The sequence below is a fragment of the Lontra canadensis genome, unplaced genomic scaffold (genome assembly GCF_010015895.1).
Source record: "Lontra canadensis isolate GAN:19392208 unplaced genomic scaffold, GSC_riverotter_1.0 scaffold10, whole genome shotgun sequence".
Classification (NCBI taxonomy): domain Eukaryota; kingdom Metazoa; phylum Chordata; class Mammalia; order Carnivora; family Mustelidae; genus Lontra; species Lontra canadensis.
This window is the reverse complement of record NW_022631004.1, coordinates 12,439,850-12,456,391: the sequence shown is the minus strand read 5'-3', so window position 1 is coordinate 12,456,391 and position 16,542 is coordinate 12,439,850. Positions and strand designations below refer to the sequence as shown.

The window sequence follows — 16,542 nt, the reverse complement described above, 5'->3', positions numbered from 1 at the left end:
TAGGAGATCTGTAAAATGGGGTGGAGGGCAAAAGTTTTGTGTTGTTTTAGAAGATTTTACTTGTTTGTTTGTTTATTTATTTATATATTTAGCTAGTGGGGCGGGGGACAGAGAGAAAGGGAGAGAGGGAATTCTAAACAGACTCCATGCTGATTCCAGAGCCCGACGTGGGGCTCAATCTCGCTATCTCTGTCATCATGACCTGAGCCCAAATCAAGAGTTGGACACTTAAGCAGCTGAACCACCCAGGTGCCCCAGCAAGAATATTTTATAGGATAAAGACCACGGAATGGGGCACCTGGGTGGCTCAGTTGGTTAAGCATCTGCCTTCTGCTCAGGTCACGATCAGGTCTTGGGATTGAGCCTCACATCGGGCTCCCTGTTCAGCAGGGAGCCTGCTTCTTCCTCTCCCTCTGCTCCTTCCTTCCTCACTTGTGCTCTCTCTCTCTCTTAAAAGAAATAAAATCTTTAAAAAAATAAAACAGTATTCAAGAATAAAGACCAAGAAAGGAATAAATAGAGAATATCTGATTGATTGGGGCCAAGCAATCAGCCTTATTTGGGGCAAGAAGTCCCAGAGTTGGCTTGGCATGTGGAGCCTGGATGACCCCAGCGCTCTGCATTTCTGGTCAAGCCGGGCATCTGCAGGGACATGAAAGTTATCTAAGTTTCAGTTCCCAGATGCGGCACCGTGGGCAGAAGCAGCTCCAACTCGGGCTTAGAAATTTATGTCAATAGTCCCCCTTTTTGATTACTCTCTTGACCATTTGAGAGATTTGATCAAAACTATCAGTCTTAGCATGACTCTCAGTTACCATTGCCTCTTCAGGTCTCAGTCTAGTTTGCACAGAGGCTTGTGTTCTTAGATCCGGTTATGTTTTTCTGTCTTTTTGGTTGTTCCAGTGGGAGATGGACCACATGTCACTGGCCAGTGGCTGCCCACATGCATTTAAAACTTCGAGAGAACATGGCATATTAGGGAGATAATAATAATAGTTAGAAAGGAAACACCAGGCATCACGCTTGGCTGCCTCTCTCTACTCCCTCAAATTCAAGAACTGTCCATTCTAGTTCCTACAAATTAAAAAAAATCTATCCACTTCTCTCCACACTTGCTGCCACCACTTAAGGTTATACCAACATTATTTCTCACTTATTTTTTCCTTCAATCTCCCCCTTTCTATTATTGTTTCTACCTGTGGTCTATTTTCTGTAATGCAAAGTTATGTGCACAGAACACCTGGTGATCGTGTCACCACTCTGTCTGAACTTTTACTGTTTCTTCATCCCCTTCAGGATAAAGTCTGTTGACACATTTAGAACATCCTTCTTGATCTGGAGGCTGCTCACTGTGTCAGCTCCTGCCACAGCCCCTGCTCTTTGGTCTCTGTGGTCAGAGTGAGCTCACAGCAGTCTGCAAATTACCACCGCTCTTTCTTGCCATTACGCCTCTTCTTTTTCCTTTCCCTTCACCTGGCTAAATCCCACTCATTCAAGTGTCAGCTTAGATGATCACTTTCTTGGGAAGCCTCATCTGAGTCCTGGATAAGATGCCTTGCACATTTGCTCTCATAACAATCTAAGCTCTTTTTTTTTTTTTTTTTGTCCTAAAGAGTTTATTTATTTATTTGAGAAAGAGAGAGCAGGAGGCAGGGAGGAGAGAGAGGGAGAAGCAAACTCCCCACTGAGCAGGGAGCCCCATGTGGGGCTTGATTCCAGGACTCCGGGATCACAACCTGAGCTGAAAGCAGATGCTTAACCAACTGAGCCACCCAGGTGCCCCAGCTGACTCTTAATACAGCATCTATTCTGTAACCCCCCACTCCCCACTTTAAAAAAAGATTTTATTTATTCATTTGAGAGAGAGAGAGAGAGAAAGAGAGCATGACAGGGGAGGGGCAGACGTAGAAACAGACTCCCCACTGAGCAGGGAGCCCTACTTGGGACTCAATCCTGGGACACCAGGATTGAGCCAAAGGAAGTTACTTAACCAACAGAGTCACCCAGATGCCCTACCCTGCCTTCAAACTTATCCCCCATTGAACTATAAGCTCCTTGACAGGAGGGACTATGCCTTTTTTCTTGTCATATCCCATTAGCCTAGCATACAGCAGGTACTCCATAAACATTTGTTAATTAAATGAGTGATACTTAAGTCAGAAAAGTACTATGCCATTTCTGAAATTTGACTCCAAGTTCTTCCTGTGTGTTATTTTTCATAGTTGATGGCAATCATATTCTGAATCCTAAACACCTGAATTGAGCAAGTGACTACAATGTATTTCTAACTGTAAAACACAAAGTTTAGGTGAAACTGTACATAAATGACACAGTCATGCTGACAGATACTTTTAATGGTTGCATGGCTTCTGTTTGGAGTGATGAAAGTTTTGAAAATACAGAGAGATGATGGTTGCATATGACTGTGAAATAATGTACTTCATGATGTTTTAAATTGACTACAGTTCTAAAAGAAAGCTGTAAATTGTTGAAGAATTTTTATTTTTTATTCTATTTTCAGAACTCCAAAATAACTGATTGATTACTTAACTACATTTCAGGAGCTATCTGGCTTGGTTTGGCTTGGCTTTTCTCTCTCTCTTCCTTCCTTCCTTTTAAAGATTCTATTTATTTATTTGACAGAGAGAAAGAACACAAGCAGAGGGCGCAGCAGAGGAAGTGGGAGAAGCAGGCTTCCAGTTGAGCAAGGAGCCAGACCTAGGGTTTGATCCCAGGACCCTGGGATCATGACTTGAACGGAAGACAGAGGCTTAACCCATGAGCCACCCACACATCCCTACATCTGGCTTTTCAAAGTATCTTCAACTAATTAGCCCTTATGCTCTTGTATGTTGAAGGCCCGAGTTTATACTTACCCACTGAAGTGCATATTATGTTTTCTCAACATTTTTGTTGGTAAAGATGACTATTATGTTTTCAACTGAGAAAATTTGGTTCTGAAAGCATTTTAAAAGTTTGGTCATTAGTCTAGTTCAGCTGTACTGAATTTCCAAGATAACGCAAAATCACTATTTTTATAACATTGCTCATTTTAGTTCTAGACATCAAACACTTGCCAGGATATTACAGATTTAAATTGATTTGCTTAGACGAAAGGGAAGCTAGTGTGCAGAGCTCTTCACATTTGTTTGTGCCTGTGTGCCATGGAAGTGTTTTGGCAATCCGGGGAAGCCTCTGGTCCTATTCTTCGAACAAGGTTTCTGAGTGTATGTGCGAAAATGCATAGGATTATGTAAAACTCAATTATATTAAAATGCAATTATCAGAAAATTAAAAATTTTTTTGAAGTTGTTATGGAAAACAATTTGGCGGCTACTAAAAAAAACTAAGCAAGGAATTAGCATATGAGTCCTATCAATTCTACTCTTAAGTATAGACCCAAACGAATTAATTATGGTATTATTCACAACAGCCAAAAGTTGGAAACAAAGTATCTGTCAATAGGTGAATGGAAAAACAAAACATAGTATATGGACACAATGGAATGTTCTTCAGCCATAAGAAGGAAGTTGATACATTTGATACTGAAACATGGATGAACCTTTAAGACATCATGTTCAGTGAAATAAGCTAGACACAAAAGGACAAATATTGTATGATTCCACTTATCTGAAATATGCAGAGAGACAAATTTATAGTGACAGAAAGTAGATTAGAGATTACCAGGGACTGGGGGAAAGGGAGAATGGATAATTACTGTTTAATGATTAGAGAGTTTCTGTTTGGAATAAATAAAAAAATTCAAAAACAGTGGTGATGGTTGCATGATACTGTGAATGCAATTAATGCAACTGAATTATATGTGTAAAAATGGCTGAAACAGCAAATTTGTGCTCTATATGTTACTACAGTCTAAAAAATTAATAATATACCCAAACCCATTGAATTGCATACTTTAAATGGATGGATATAAATGATTATGGTATATGAATTATCTTGTAAGTTTATTACAAAAGAAATTTCCAATAGTATTTACCACCAAAATTTCAAAGTAATGACTATAAAGGATACTTGGACATCTCTACACTTCCTATAATTTGATATTAAAATATATGTTATTTCTACTGGTTACAAAGCCACAAGTGCTGCTGGTCATGTTGTTGTTTGTTACTTACATTTATAATTGGAGGGGAAGCTACATTTTAGCTGGAGGTTAGTAAAAATAAAGATACCATTTTTTTTTTTTTCCATTTAAGTTCACTGAGTCTCTGAATTCTATCTACAGATCTCTTGGGTTAAGATCTACAGATTTATTCTATTGAAAATAAACTATAAATGAGAAAAACTGGATTTGCCTTTGATGTCTTTAATTCATCTACATACATAATTCTGGCCACTGAGACTTTGATGCAGGGCAGCATTTATTAATTTAAAAAAAAAAGGAAATGGGAAATCCATTATAGGTCTTCCCCCAAATAATTATTGAACTCCAGTAGTTCTTTTTAGTCTCTTAAAAAGACTAGAAAGTCATTGTCTCAAGAAACCTATTATCTGTTCTAATGCTGTGCCAACTGGTGCATATTCCACTTTCATCACAGGAAGCAGAGACCACAGCCGTTTTCAGTCTATCCTAATTGCTTCCACGGTGGTCCTCAGCTGGCTCTCTCTTAAGCAAAGATGCTTCTGGCTGTAACTCTGCCAGCTCAACCAAGGGCCTGTCCTGAGCACGGTTGAGTGCCCGCCTGATAATTAAAGAGAAGATGGCTAGTTGGGACACCTGGGTGACTCAGTGGATTAAGTGGCTGCCTTTGGCTCAGTTCAGGATCCCAGTGTCCTGGGATCAAGCTCAGCATTGGGTTCCCTACTCAGTGGGAAGCCCACCTCTCCCTTTCCCTCTGCCTGCTGCTCTGCCTACTTGTGCTCTCTGTGTCAAATAAATAAATAAAATCTTTAAAAAGAGAGAGAAAGGATAGCTAGCTCCTTGAAGCTCATTTCCCTCCCTTCAGCAGGATTTTATTTTCTAGCAGGTGTTTCTAATGTTCATGGCTTTTTTGGGTAGACATCATAACCCCTTGTTCTATTTCAGAGAATTTTATTTCTAACCATAACAAATTGCACACCTTAGCACATTTATTAGATATAACTAAGGACAGGTATTAAGAACACTCTCATTAGGGTGCCTGGGTGGCTCAGTGGGTTAAGGCCTCTGCCTTCGGCTCAGGGCATGATCCCAGGGTCCTGGGATCGAGTCCTGCATTGGGCTCTCTGCTCGGCAGGGAGCCTGCTTCTCCCCCACACCCCCCGCCTGCCTTTCTGCCTGCTTGTGATCTCTGTCTGTCAAATAAATAAAATCTTAAAAAAAAAACCCACTCTCATTATAAGATGTAGGCTTGCTTTAATAACAGTATTGTTATCCTTTTTCAAACGCTTTTTGAATAAACACACTGAAGGATATTACGGTTTTTGGAAACTACCTCGGAGAATGGAAAAGAAGGCAGAAGTAGGATTAAGTAATGTAAATAAAGTCATAGGTGGAGGATATTGCAGGGCTGGGAAAAAACCAAGAGGAATATGACGAGCACCCAGAGCTAATTCTATAAGTTGTACAAAGAAATTAAAAGCAAGTGAGGAAGAAAATGAGGACAGAGGGTGAAAGGAGAGGTAGAAAGAAGAAGAAAGTCAAAGCTGAAAACCGAATCCTGAAGGCATCGCTAACAAATGATAATTGGGAGGCTCTGAAGGTCCCTCCGCTTAGGCCACCCGGCGAAACAATACATTCCCATGTCCACTTTCTTAATCTACTGTCAAAAAAGAAAAGTAAAAGCCAAACATTCTACCTGCACACCTTCAAATGCACAGCATCCTAATAACACACCTAACGAACAAAACACTGTGATCCTCGATCATTCTAGCAGTTATCCCTTACCCTGGAGGTAGGCTTGAGATTTCAAGGGGCTGAAATGCCACTGTTACTGACTTCTCTGGTTCTGTGCTACTGCTCAAGCCCCTGGAAACCTGACTGGGTTAAGCACCAGGTATGTTCAGCATATTTTACTACCTGGTGTCCTGCTAATGAGATCAGGGTTTGAAATCTATTCTGCACTTCGTACATGTTTTCACCTCTCTGGCAGTTTCTCATAGATTTGGGCTGCGACCATGCAGATTGGATATATGCATATTCATTCCCACTTTTTATAAATTCCTTTAAGAAAGTCTGAATCATTATCATACATGGAGACAATGTGTTTGTGTCCTGATAGAGAATGACGAGCAAACTGCCCAGCAGACCGACTTATTTGAAGCTCAGACAGAATGCATCTGCAGATAATTTTTCTATTAAGAATAGTGTCTTCCGTGACTCTAGTCATTCAAAACTACAGAGGAGTCAACTGACCTAAGTTGAAACAGTGATTTCTGATTCCTGAAAGCGCCAATGGCATCATTCGGTCATTTGTGCTTCTTGCCTTCCTTACACTGTGGGACTTACCTTTTGCATGTGTCATATATAAACAGCTACTTCCAAATATTTCCTATAATTTCTGCTTTAAGTTAAATATCTTCTGCATTCCAGAGAAACATGTAATTTTTAGACAAAGAGGCGATGAATACATAAGGATAATTTTAATACTGATTCAATTTCATAAGGATTAGGATTTTGCTACGGTCTTATCCTTCCATACGACTCCCTAGAATGTTCAAGTGCTAATAACATTAATAACAATTTCATTCAATGTCACCAAGACTTAGCATTTATTATCTATAAAGTGGGGGATAATATCTATCTTGTGAGGGTACTGTGGAGATTAAATGAGAGGCAAGTTACTTAACATAACACCTGGGACAAGAAAGAGATGTTCAATAAATGATGAGCCCGAATTTGAAATCAAACTATTTTACTTCATTATCAAGAAGATGGATACATGTTAACTAGCCATACCAAATGAGTCAAAATATTTTTTCTCATTTTAGAGAGATATGGGTGTTCATCTATACCTCACAAACTAATATACATACATACGTGCACATATACACATAGGTATTTGTTTACTTATAATTATCTATTTATTAGGTACATGTGTTATGTACACAGAATTTAGGACCTAATCCTGAGGTTGTCAAGTTTTATTTTAAATTGATCCCTGAAGTGATTATTTAAGAGCCTGTTTACATAACATAAGACAAAAACAGCTTTGCTGTTTTTAAGCAATAAATTCTCTTTTCAAGCAATAAAATGTTCCCTAAATTGATGTAGGTGGTAATGAGGATATTTAGCAACTGGAAAATGAGAAGCAAGAGATGCACAATAATGTGATCTAAATGAGACACTCTCTGAATACAGCAGGTCTTGATTTACTAGTCAAGAATACTGAAAGAGCATCATTCATAGTATTTCTTCGCTTTCAAAAACGTTTTCTCCTTTCATTAATCATCTTTGTGAAGTGTGATTGTTTTCTTACACCAAAGCTTTCCTAGGTTACTGCATGCTCAACCTGGCTTTCTATTTTTATATATGGAATTGCACAGTTTTAAAAAATAGATTATGCTTAAAAAAATAAGCCTGTTTTATTCTATGGGGAGAAAAATATGAACAAAATGCTTTCAAGCAAGTACTCAAAGATAAAGAGACCAAAGCCATTTTTCTCTGAGGTTATTTGCTGTGGATCATAAACTCTAAAATACATTTATTTTTTAATTTCAAAAGTCTCCTCCCAAATTACCCACAACCATGATCAATATTATTTTTTTTGAATCATGACTATGACTAAGCATACAGCCTCTACAAATCACAAGATGAATTTGAGATTTGGTCACTTTTTCATGAATTTGGGTTTATCCCTTTATTCAACCACTATGATTTAAGCATCTACCATATGCCAGTTATTGTTGGGAGGCATATCAATTCTAACACAGATTATGATCAGGATTATATGATTTGATTGAGTGTATCAGCTCAATTAGCCAAATTATCTCCTCTTTACCTTTATCTGGCATACACAGCCCAAACTACAATTTTAAACAACTTCCATTTACATAAAGATTAAAAATTGGACAATACGTAAATAAAATTTATCTATCTCCCAGACCTCCAGGACTTTAAACATTAATGGAAGACATAATTACAGCAAGATGTATGTGTGTGTGTGCTAATGTTTGCTTATGTAAAAACAATTTTTGGTTTCATGTGTGATAGGACTATGGATGGGAACAGAACTTCCACTTTTTATTGTATGCTCTTGTATATTTGAACATTTATTTGAATAATTATATAAATATTGTAAAAATTGTATAAATATAAATATTTATACTATTTTGTACTATTCGAATATTTGTACTGTTTGTGCACATATTATTTTTAGTTTTAAAAAAATATGTCTGAAAACATTAAGGATGCTTTAGTACCAACAGGATAAAACTGAGAACTGAGAAAATCATCTGGAAATTATTTCACTTTTACCTCAATACCTGTAGAACTTTTATCTCAAATCCTCACCTAATTTTCTATGTGGAAACTCAGTAAGGAATTCTACTTTGTTATTAAAATATGTGAAAAAAGCAGCTATGTTTTTCAAGCATGGACAAGCCGATGCCAAAAAATAAGGTGTGGGACTTATCTAGAATTAGGAGGTTTAAAAGTGTTCCTACACTATCAATACATTGTAATAGTCTAGCACCCAGTATTGATATACAATGTTGTATAAAATGTTGTGACTTAGACTCAGCTCTGCCATGTGTCCTGTAAATGGATGAGGTTGCCTGTCTCTTGTAGTGTCACAGTGTGGTGGTCCTCACAACCTCATCGACTAGGAGCTAGAAATTAGCAAAACGTCTTTCGACCTGTACTCAGAGAAGCAGACTATCTTGGGGCAGTTCAGTGCCCCTGTGACTTTAGACTTAGCTCTGAATTGTGCACTCAGTCCTTGCAAGTTCAGCATGACAGACCTTAAAAACACCAAAAAACTGAGAGTCCTCCAGAGTCAGCCGTGGCAGAGCCAAGAAAGCAAGAAATCTGGGGGGTTTCTGGGAGCACCGACCAGCAGAAAATGTTTTGCTTCTTTTTTTCTTTTTTCTTTTTCCCTTTGTGTGTACTTTTTAACTTCTAAGGATTAATAGTTAATTTTGGAATAAACTGCTTTCACATTTTCTATCTGAACTACACTTGGTAACCTCGTATGAGAGAGCCTTGTATGTCTGAAGCAACTCTGAATTTAGGGAAAAGCTAGAATGTTTTAGACATGCAAATATCCAGGTTAAATCAGCATCTTCACTGCTATAAAAAGGTATGCATTCACAAGTGTAGGCCAAGAGTAAGTTCAGGAAGCACTGAAAATGCAAGGGAAAAAAATATAGCTATATATATGTAAGAACAGTTTCTGGTTTACATAGCTGTAAAAAATATTATTTGTTTACAAAGGATAAAGCAGGTAAGGTAGATCTGTGTTAGTTCAGTATATATCTGGATATAACCTAGACAAAAGAAGGCAAGGCTCAGAGCCAAGCATAAAAAATAATCTCTTTTGTGTAAGTAAAAAGAATATACATATATTTTCTGCTATGTGATTAATTTTCTTTTTGAAAGAAAACAGAAGAAAAGGGATTAGGTATCAATGCAAAGGGATTAGGTTAAAGAATTATTATTATTCTTTAACTATGTATATGCATTTATTTTAAGTATATATATATTTTAAGATTTTTCTTTATTTATTTGACAGAGATCACAAGTAGGCAGAGAGGCAGGCAGAGAGAGAGGGGGAAGCAGGCTCCCTGCTGTGCAGAGAGCCTGATGCAGGGCTCAATCCCAGAACCCTGAGATCATGACCTGAGCCAAAGGCAGAGGCTTAACCCACTGAGCCATCCAGGCACCCCTGTATATGCATTTCTTTTTTAAAAATGTGCATAGCTTGTTATCTGGTGGAGGAATTACTGGTCATTTAAAAAATTTTAGACTATTTATGTTAAAAATACCTGTACAGTCAGGTATTTTAATGCAGAGTTGTAGACTTAAAGCTTTCAGCTGGAAGTATAATTAGCAATACTAAACACAAGGCATAAATAGTGTTCCATGAAGGAAGTTTTCAATATTGTTCCTTACCATTCTCCCATTCATGGAATGGGCTCTTAAAAATGACTCTATAGTGGAGGTTGTGAAAAGATGTTGCCATTTCTATAAGAATTAGTTTGTAGCAAAATATTACTGTAGGACAGGTACACTCCAAGTGTGGCCTCCAGACAGATACAGGAAATGTGGCTGAGGTGTCTGTTTAGACACTTTGTAAGGTGATCGAAATAGAAGTACCTCTTTCATTTTTCTATAAAGAAACAATGGTTTCAGCATGAAAGTAAAAAAAAAAAAAACAAATTAAATCACAAATGACATAAAGGGAAGATTAGCTAACATATTTCACAAAGGAGAGGGGAATGACATTAATTTTTGCTTAGCACAGTATGAGCACAACCAAATTGCTAGCTTTTTCCTGTACCTCGTGACTCAACTAATTCTTCCACAGACTGAACATGGGGACACTGTTGGTGAGCCTTGCCTGTCCCTCTAGCCACCTGCCCCATTGTCTCTGGACCTGCCTTGCTTATTATAGCTTGCCCAACAATTAACAACTCATTTCTGGTCATGGTATGAAGGAATGATAGATTCAAGGAGGAAGGACTCATGAGGGAAAGAGTCAGCAACACGGGGAATGGCTGATTCCTTTCTGCCCGAAGAGAATCCACCTTGATTCTCCTTTGTTTGGATTTTTAAATCCATTGCATTATTAAGGGGACATTTTTGAATTATTGATAGCTAGAATAACATGTTTGTTCATTTAAATCAATATTACTGAACCACGTTAGTTGTGATGTAGTCCATTGTTCTTCATTGTTCTTTTTTCTTAAATGGAAATTGCTTTTTTTTTTTTCCTGATAATAGTGGTCATTGTAAAGCATTTACACAAGAAAATGTAAAACAAAGTCAAAAGATACAAATCCATCACTGCCATTATAAACTATTTTTAACATTTTGCTATATATACTTTTGACTTTTTCCTAGGCATATATATAAGCATGTATACATGGAAATATAATCATCCTTTATAGCTTTATATAAATTTCTACTTGGTTTTCTTTTTAACAATACATTGGGAACCTCTTTCCATATTACATATGGTTTATTATGACATCACCCTGAAGACTTGCAAAACATTTTATAATCTTACTGTAGGTACACTTCTGCCATATTATAAATAGTTATAGAAATAGGCTCAACGGTTTGTCTCTTCACTACATTGCCTCCTGGTTTCTCCTGAATTTGAATATTTTGGCTGCCCATTGTTATCTATCTCTTGCATTCTGTAGGTCTTTGCTTTTAACTCCCACTCTCTTCTTACCACTGTTTTTATTTGAAATAAAATTAGAATTGTTTGGGAAATAAGAGTAAATAGACTCCAAATAAGGGCTTGAGTCAAGTGTGAAAATATCAGGCCACATATTGTGAGTTGACTATTCGGAGACATTTTCTGCCTTGCTCTTGAAGGCTTAGATGTGCTCTGGAGAGTTTAAAGTCCAAAGCAAGTGTGATATTCCCTTAACTGCATGGGCAGACTAGACTTACAGTTAGATCTATCACTGATCCTAAAAAAAACCTTTTTGTTGCTCTTTACTTTCATAACTTGCTTAAAAAAGACACTTCACCTAAATAGAAAACCAGTGTTCACAGGGACCATGAGGCATGTATCAGGTCAAATTAAAAAAAATTCAAATATCAGAATGCATGGTGTTAATCAGATTGGTTTTAGACACTGAAAAATTTAAGAGGAAATAAAGCAATTTGTTTCAGGTCTTAAGGAGAATGTGAAATATCTGTAGCACATCCTCAAAGTAAAACTGTCTCACAATTTGTTGTGGCTTTTTAGAAAGTATTGACTTTTAATGTTTCTGATGGTTCCTTTGTAAGGATCATTTTAATTCTTAGAGCCCATTTCTTCATCTTAAAATCTGAGATAATGATTTCTGTTTTACAGATCATAGTAAGGATCGACTGGAATAAGATCTATAAAAACACATTGTAGAAATATTAAGTGCTATATAAATTTAGGGTTATGTTATTATAGGGTAAGTAGAACAGATCCATTCAGCATTACATATAGTAAAGATAATGCAAAATTTCAAGACAAATCTACGAGTATAATGACTTATGGAGAGGAAGATGGATGAACCTCACAGTATGCTTAATTGGTCCAGAGGGTTTTTTTTTTTTTAAGATTTTATTTATTTATTTGACAGAGAGAGAGAGACAGAGAGAGGGGGAATACAAGAGGGGGAGTAGGAGAGGGAGAAGCAGGTTTCTCGCTGAGCAGGGAGCCCAATGTGGGGCTCGATCCCAGGACACTGGAATCATGACCTGAGCCAAAGACAGATGCTTAATGACTGAGCCACACAGGTGCCTGGTCCAGAGCTTTAGAAGTCTAAAATGCATTCCCTATTTTACTAGTGGCTTTCATGATAACCTTGAGCAAAATGAAATTTACCTCCAATGTTATAAAAGACTGAGATCTTACACAGCAATGGCCTTAGTCTGAGTTACTCAAAGCTGATGATGCAGCAATAGATAGAACATACAAACTAGGTACATTGTAAAAACTTCACATTTGAATTCCCAGTCCAGCTGTGTACACGAATATAGGTATATGCATAACTATTGTACAGGAAAGAAGAAAAGAAAACTCATATTTATTGGGGAATTGGTAGATGCTGGGTGTCTTATTATATTTTTGGAATGCATTACTTCATTTAACTATAGCAGAGCAAAAAGAAAAAGGCAAAATTGCTATAGGAAACAGGATGTGGATAGGTAAGGTATTTTTGTGTGTGGTGGCTCAGAGTGCAGTGACAAAGCCTAGAACAGTGGATTTGAGTTACTTCCTCTTCTTTGTCTCCTTAGTGGACTTTTTTTTTTTTTTTCCTTAGTGGGCTCCCAATAACTATGAAATCAGTTTATAAGTGGGCAGAGAAAAAGATGAGAAACTAAGAGTTCCAGGCAATACCCCAATAAGATAATTCACCATAATAATTTAAAAGTTGAATTTTGGGGGGTCCCTGGGTGAGTCAGTCTGTTAAGCATCTGCCTTCTGCTCAGGTCATGATCCCAGGATCCAGGAATTGAGCCCCCCGTGTTGGTCTCCTTGTTCAGCGAGAAGCCTGCTTCTCCCTCCCTCTGCTGCTCCCCCTACTTGCAGTCCCTCTCTCTCAAATAAATAAATAAAATCTTAAAAGAAGTTGAACTTTTTCTATAATCAACCGATCTAACCATAGATTGTCAGGAATTAATTGTTAAATTTCTTTTTACCTGACACTAGAGAAATACAACACTTGGTATCTCAGCTACTAATTCTAAAGATAATAACACCCATCGTGTGTTTGCTTCGTCCAGGCACTCTTCAGGGTCTCATGCGTGTTCCTTCTTTAGGACTTGAGGTGCTTACGACAATGGGTCCCTAAAGACGTCCACATCTTAATTCCCAGATCGTGTGCATGTATCACATGGCCAAAGGGACTCTGCAGGTGTGATTAAGGATTCTGGGAAGGGTTGGGGAGGACAGTATCCCGGATTATCCAGGTGAGCCCTATGTAATCACAGGGATTCCTGTAGGGAAAGAGGGAGGCAGGAGAGTTGGGGCCAGAGTGAAGCTAACGAGGAAGACTGGACACTTCTGGCTTTGAACATGGAGAAATGGGACAGTTTCTAGAAGCTAGAAAGGGCAAGGACATGGGTTCTCCCCTAGAGTCCTCAGAAAGGAAGGCAGCCTTGCCCAAACATGGATTTTAGCCCAGTAAGAACCACTTTGGACTTCTGAACAACAGACTTATAAGTCTGTGTTGTTTTAAGCCACTAAATTTGTGGTAATTCTTTGGAGCTGCACTGGGAAACCAATGAAATTCTCATAATAATTCTATGAGATACACACCATAATCATCTCCAATTCACAGATGAGCAAACTAAAGCACCGTTTCTCAAAGATATACAACCACTGAAGTGTGGTGCTGGGGTTTGAGTGCAGACAGCCTGATTTCAGAGCCCATGGACTGGAAGCCTCCTGCTATCCAGCTTGGGGTTCAAATAAATGGCATCTTTAGAGTCATATTGCCAATGCTTCCACCTTTAAGACCCTTGAGCTCACCTATGGATGTGCCTAATGCCCAGTCCTAGAGGTGGGCACAGGCTTCTTTTAATGCCTTCAAAGTTGGTACAACCACCAACACCAACAACAAATTCTACTTCAGCCCATTGGTAAAAAATGCATCCCTAGAAGTGTGCCCAGTTACAAAAGCTTAAATAACTGGAAGCAGTACCTTCTGCTAGTGCTATATGCTGTCAAGATAAAAAAAAATAATAATAAATTGTAAATCTTATGCCATTTGGGAAACATTTTTAAAATTGCGATATTTTATTTTATTATTATTATTTTACATATATTTTAGGATTTTATTTATTTATTTGACCCAGAGAGAGAGAAAGCACAGCAAGGAGAGTGGCAGGTACAGAGAGAGGGTGAGGGATAAGCATGCTTTCCACTAAGCAGGGAGCCCGATGTGGGGATCCATCCCTGACCTTGGGATCATGACCTGAGCCGAAGGCAGATGCTTAACAGACTGAGCCAATCCAGATACTCCCCACCCCGAAACTGGGATATTTTAAAAGCAAATATCAAGTTAGCTCTTGTAGAGAAAAAAAAATATAAAATTTGAAAATACCTGACACGAAAATGTTTAAGCAAGTTCTTTAGCAGTTTTAAGCTATTCCAAGAATGCTCCGAATGGGCAGATATGGGTCTTAGCTCTGTGCTTGACTCTCAAAACAAGAACGAAATCCAGGGAACAAGTAAATGCATAAATATTGAATCAGCATATGGATATACATATGTGTTTTACCATCCAATTATGAGCAAAGGTGTCCTCAAATATTTTGGAGTCTATGTTTGGTTATTATTATCACTTTAATTTAATAGAAGCTTCTTTGTGAGGTGAGGAAGTGCTGCCTTTGCTTTATTCCCTGACTTCTGTCCATGCTTTTGGCCTCATGAACAGAGGTGGTGTAGCAATGATGGTTAGGAACCCTGGCTTTGGAATCTGCACTACCTGGGTTTGATTCCAGTTCGCCTGCTTGTTACTTGGATGACTTCCATCCAGTTAGTCAACCTTGGTGCCCTCATTTAAAAATAGGCATCGTAATGTTTACCTCTTATTTTACAGTGAGGATCAGAAGTCGTAATGTATATAATATAGCATTGCCTGGCCCATAGAAAGTACTCAAGAATGGTAGCAATATAAAATTCACATTTATCATCACAGACTGACTCTTGTTTCTGATGTTATCCAGAAAGTATAACATGCAAGTCAGATACCCATCTTTTTAGAGTATCATCCTTTTAGAAAACAGAAAGAAAAATAGTCATTATAAACTATTTGAGTCTCACATATGCTTTACATTAGTGAGTCCGTTTAGAAGGCTTGAATTCATCTTCATCTTTTTAGTGACTTTGGTCCTTAGGAAGTTGGAGGATGAAGGAAAGATCAGATTTTAAACTTTAAGTGAGAAGATGGAGAGAAGGGGTCAGTGGTTTCCACCGTAGTCTCATCAGACTGGAGAAGGTGGCTTCTTATTAATGAGCATCTACTTTGTGCCCAACGCTTTACAAATATTATCTCACTAATCCTCTTGGCAGCCCTTTGGAAGGTATGAAGACCACCATTTTACAAATGAGTGAAATGAGTCACTGAGAGGCCCAGGTTACTTCTTTCAAAGTCACACAGGGTACACTGGGATTCAGACACAATATACTGTGCAGCCTTCAGGTAGGACTATTTTCCCAAACAGTCCTGAATGATGGCATATGATTGTGAAATAAAATGCATGTTACTCACTAGAAATGAGTAATGATTTATACTGAAAGGGTTATTGAGGGGCAAGCAGCACACGGACATAATTTTTGTAATTATTCTGTCATACTGCAAAATAATTTTTCTTTGACAACATAATCAGCCCCATTTCTGGCTGAGTCAAGCAACTTCTGCTAGCTTGTTGCTTCCCATTATGGTACTTTGAGGACAGAGGGCAGCTTACACAGGAAATTTTTAAAGCAAGTTTTCCTCGATGCTGGTCAACATATTTTTTACTCCATCCAGGAAGATTACAATTTGGAGATCAAGGAGCCATTAAGATTCGGTGCTGGAGCTGAAAATCCTCACAAAATCTAAAGTTGGACTTTCTAATTTGTTCCAGAATGACAGAAGCCACCAGTCAGATTCTCAGAACCACCAGAACAGATTGACTTGCCTATAGGACATCACACATAATCTAGGTCAGGCAAAATACTTCATATTTTATTATTGAAATTCCTCATTGCTTTCCCTTCCAAAATAATGATATGTCAAGAATTATTTGACATAAGATTGCAAATAGAGCAAAAAGAATTTGTGTTTGTATTATGATATATACCGACGGCAATTACTATGTAAATAATTTTAATTTTTTTCTAGTTTCATATTGATTTTAAGTAACCAAGATTCCCATTTAAGGTTTCAACACTGACT

At 37.8% G+C, this 16,542-nt stretch overlaps 1 protein-coding gene across 1 annotated transcript in view; it reads right to left on the bottom strand.

Moving 5' to 3' along the window:
* FREM3 (FRAS1 related extracellular matrix 3) overlaps nt 1-16,542 on the bottom strand; it is an 83,685-nt gene that overhangs the window by 60,430 nt on the left and 6,713 nt on the right. The gene's annotated exons all lie outside the window — the stretch shown is intronic.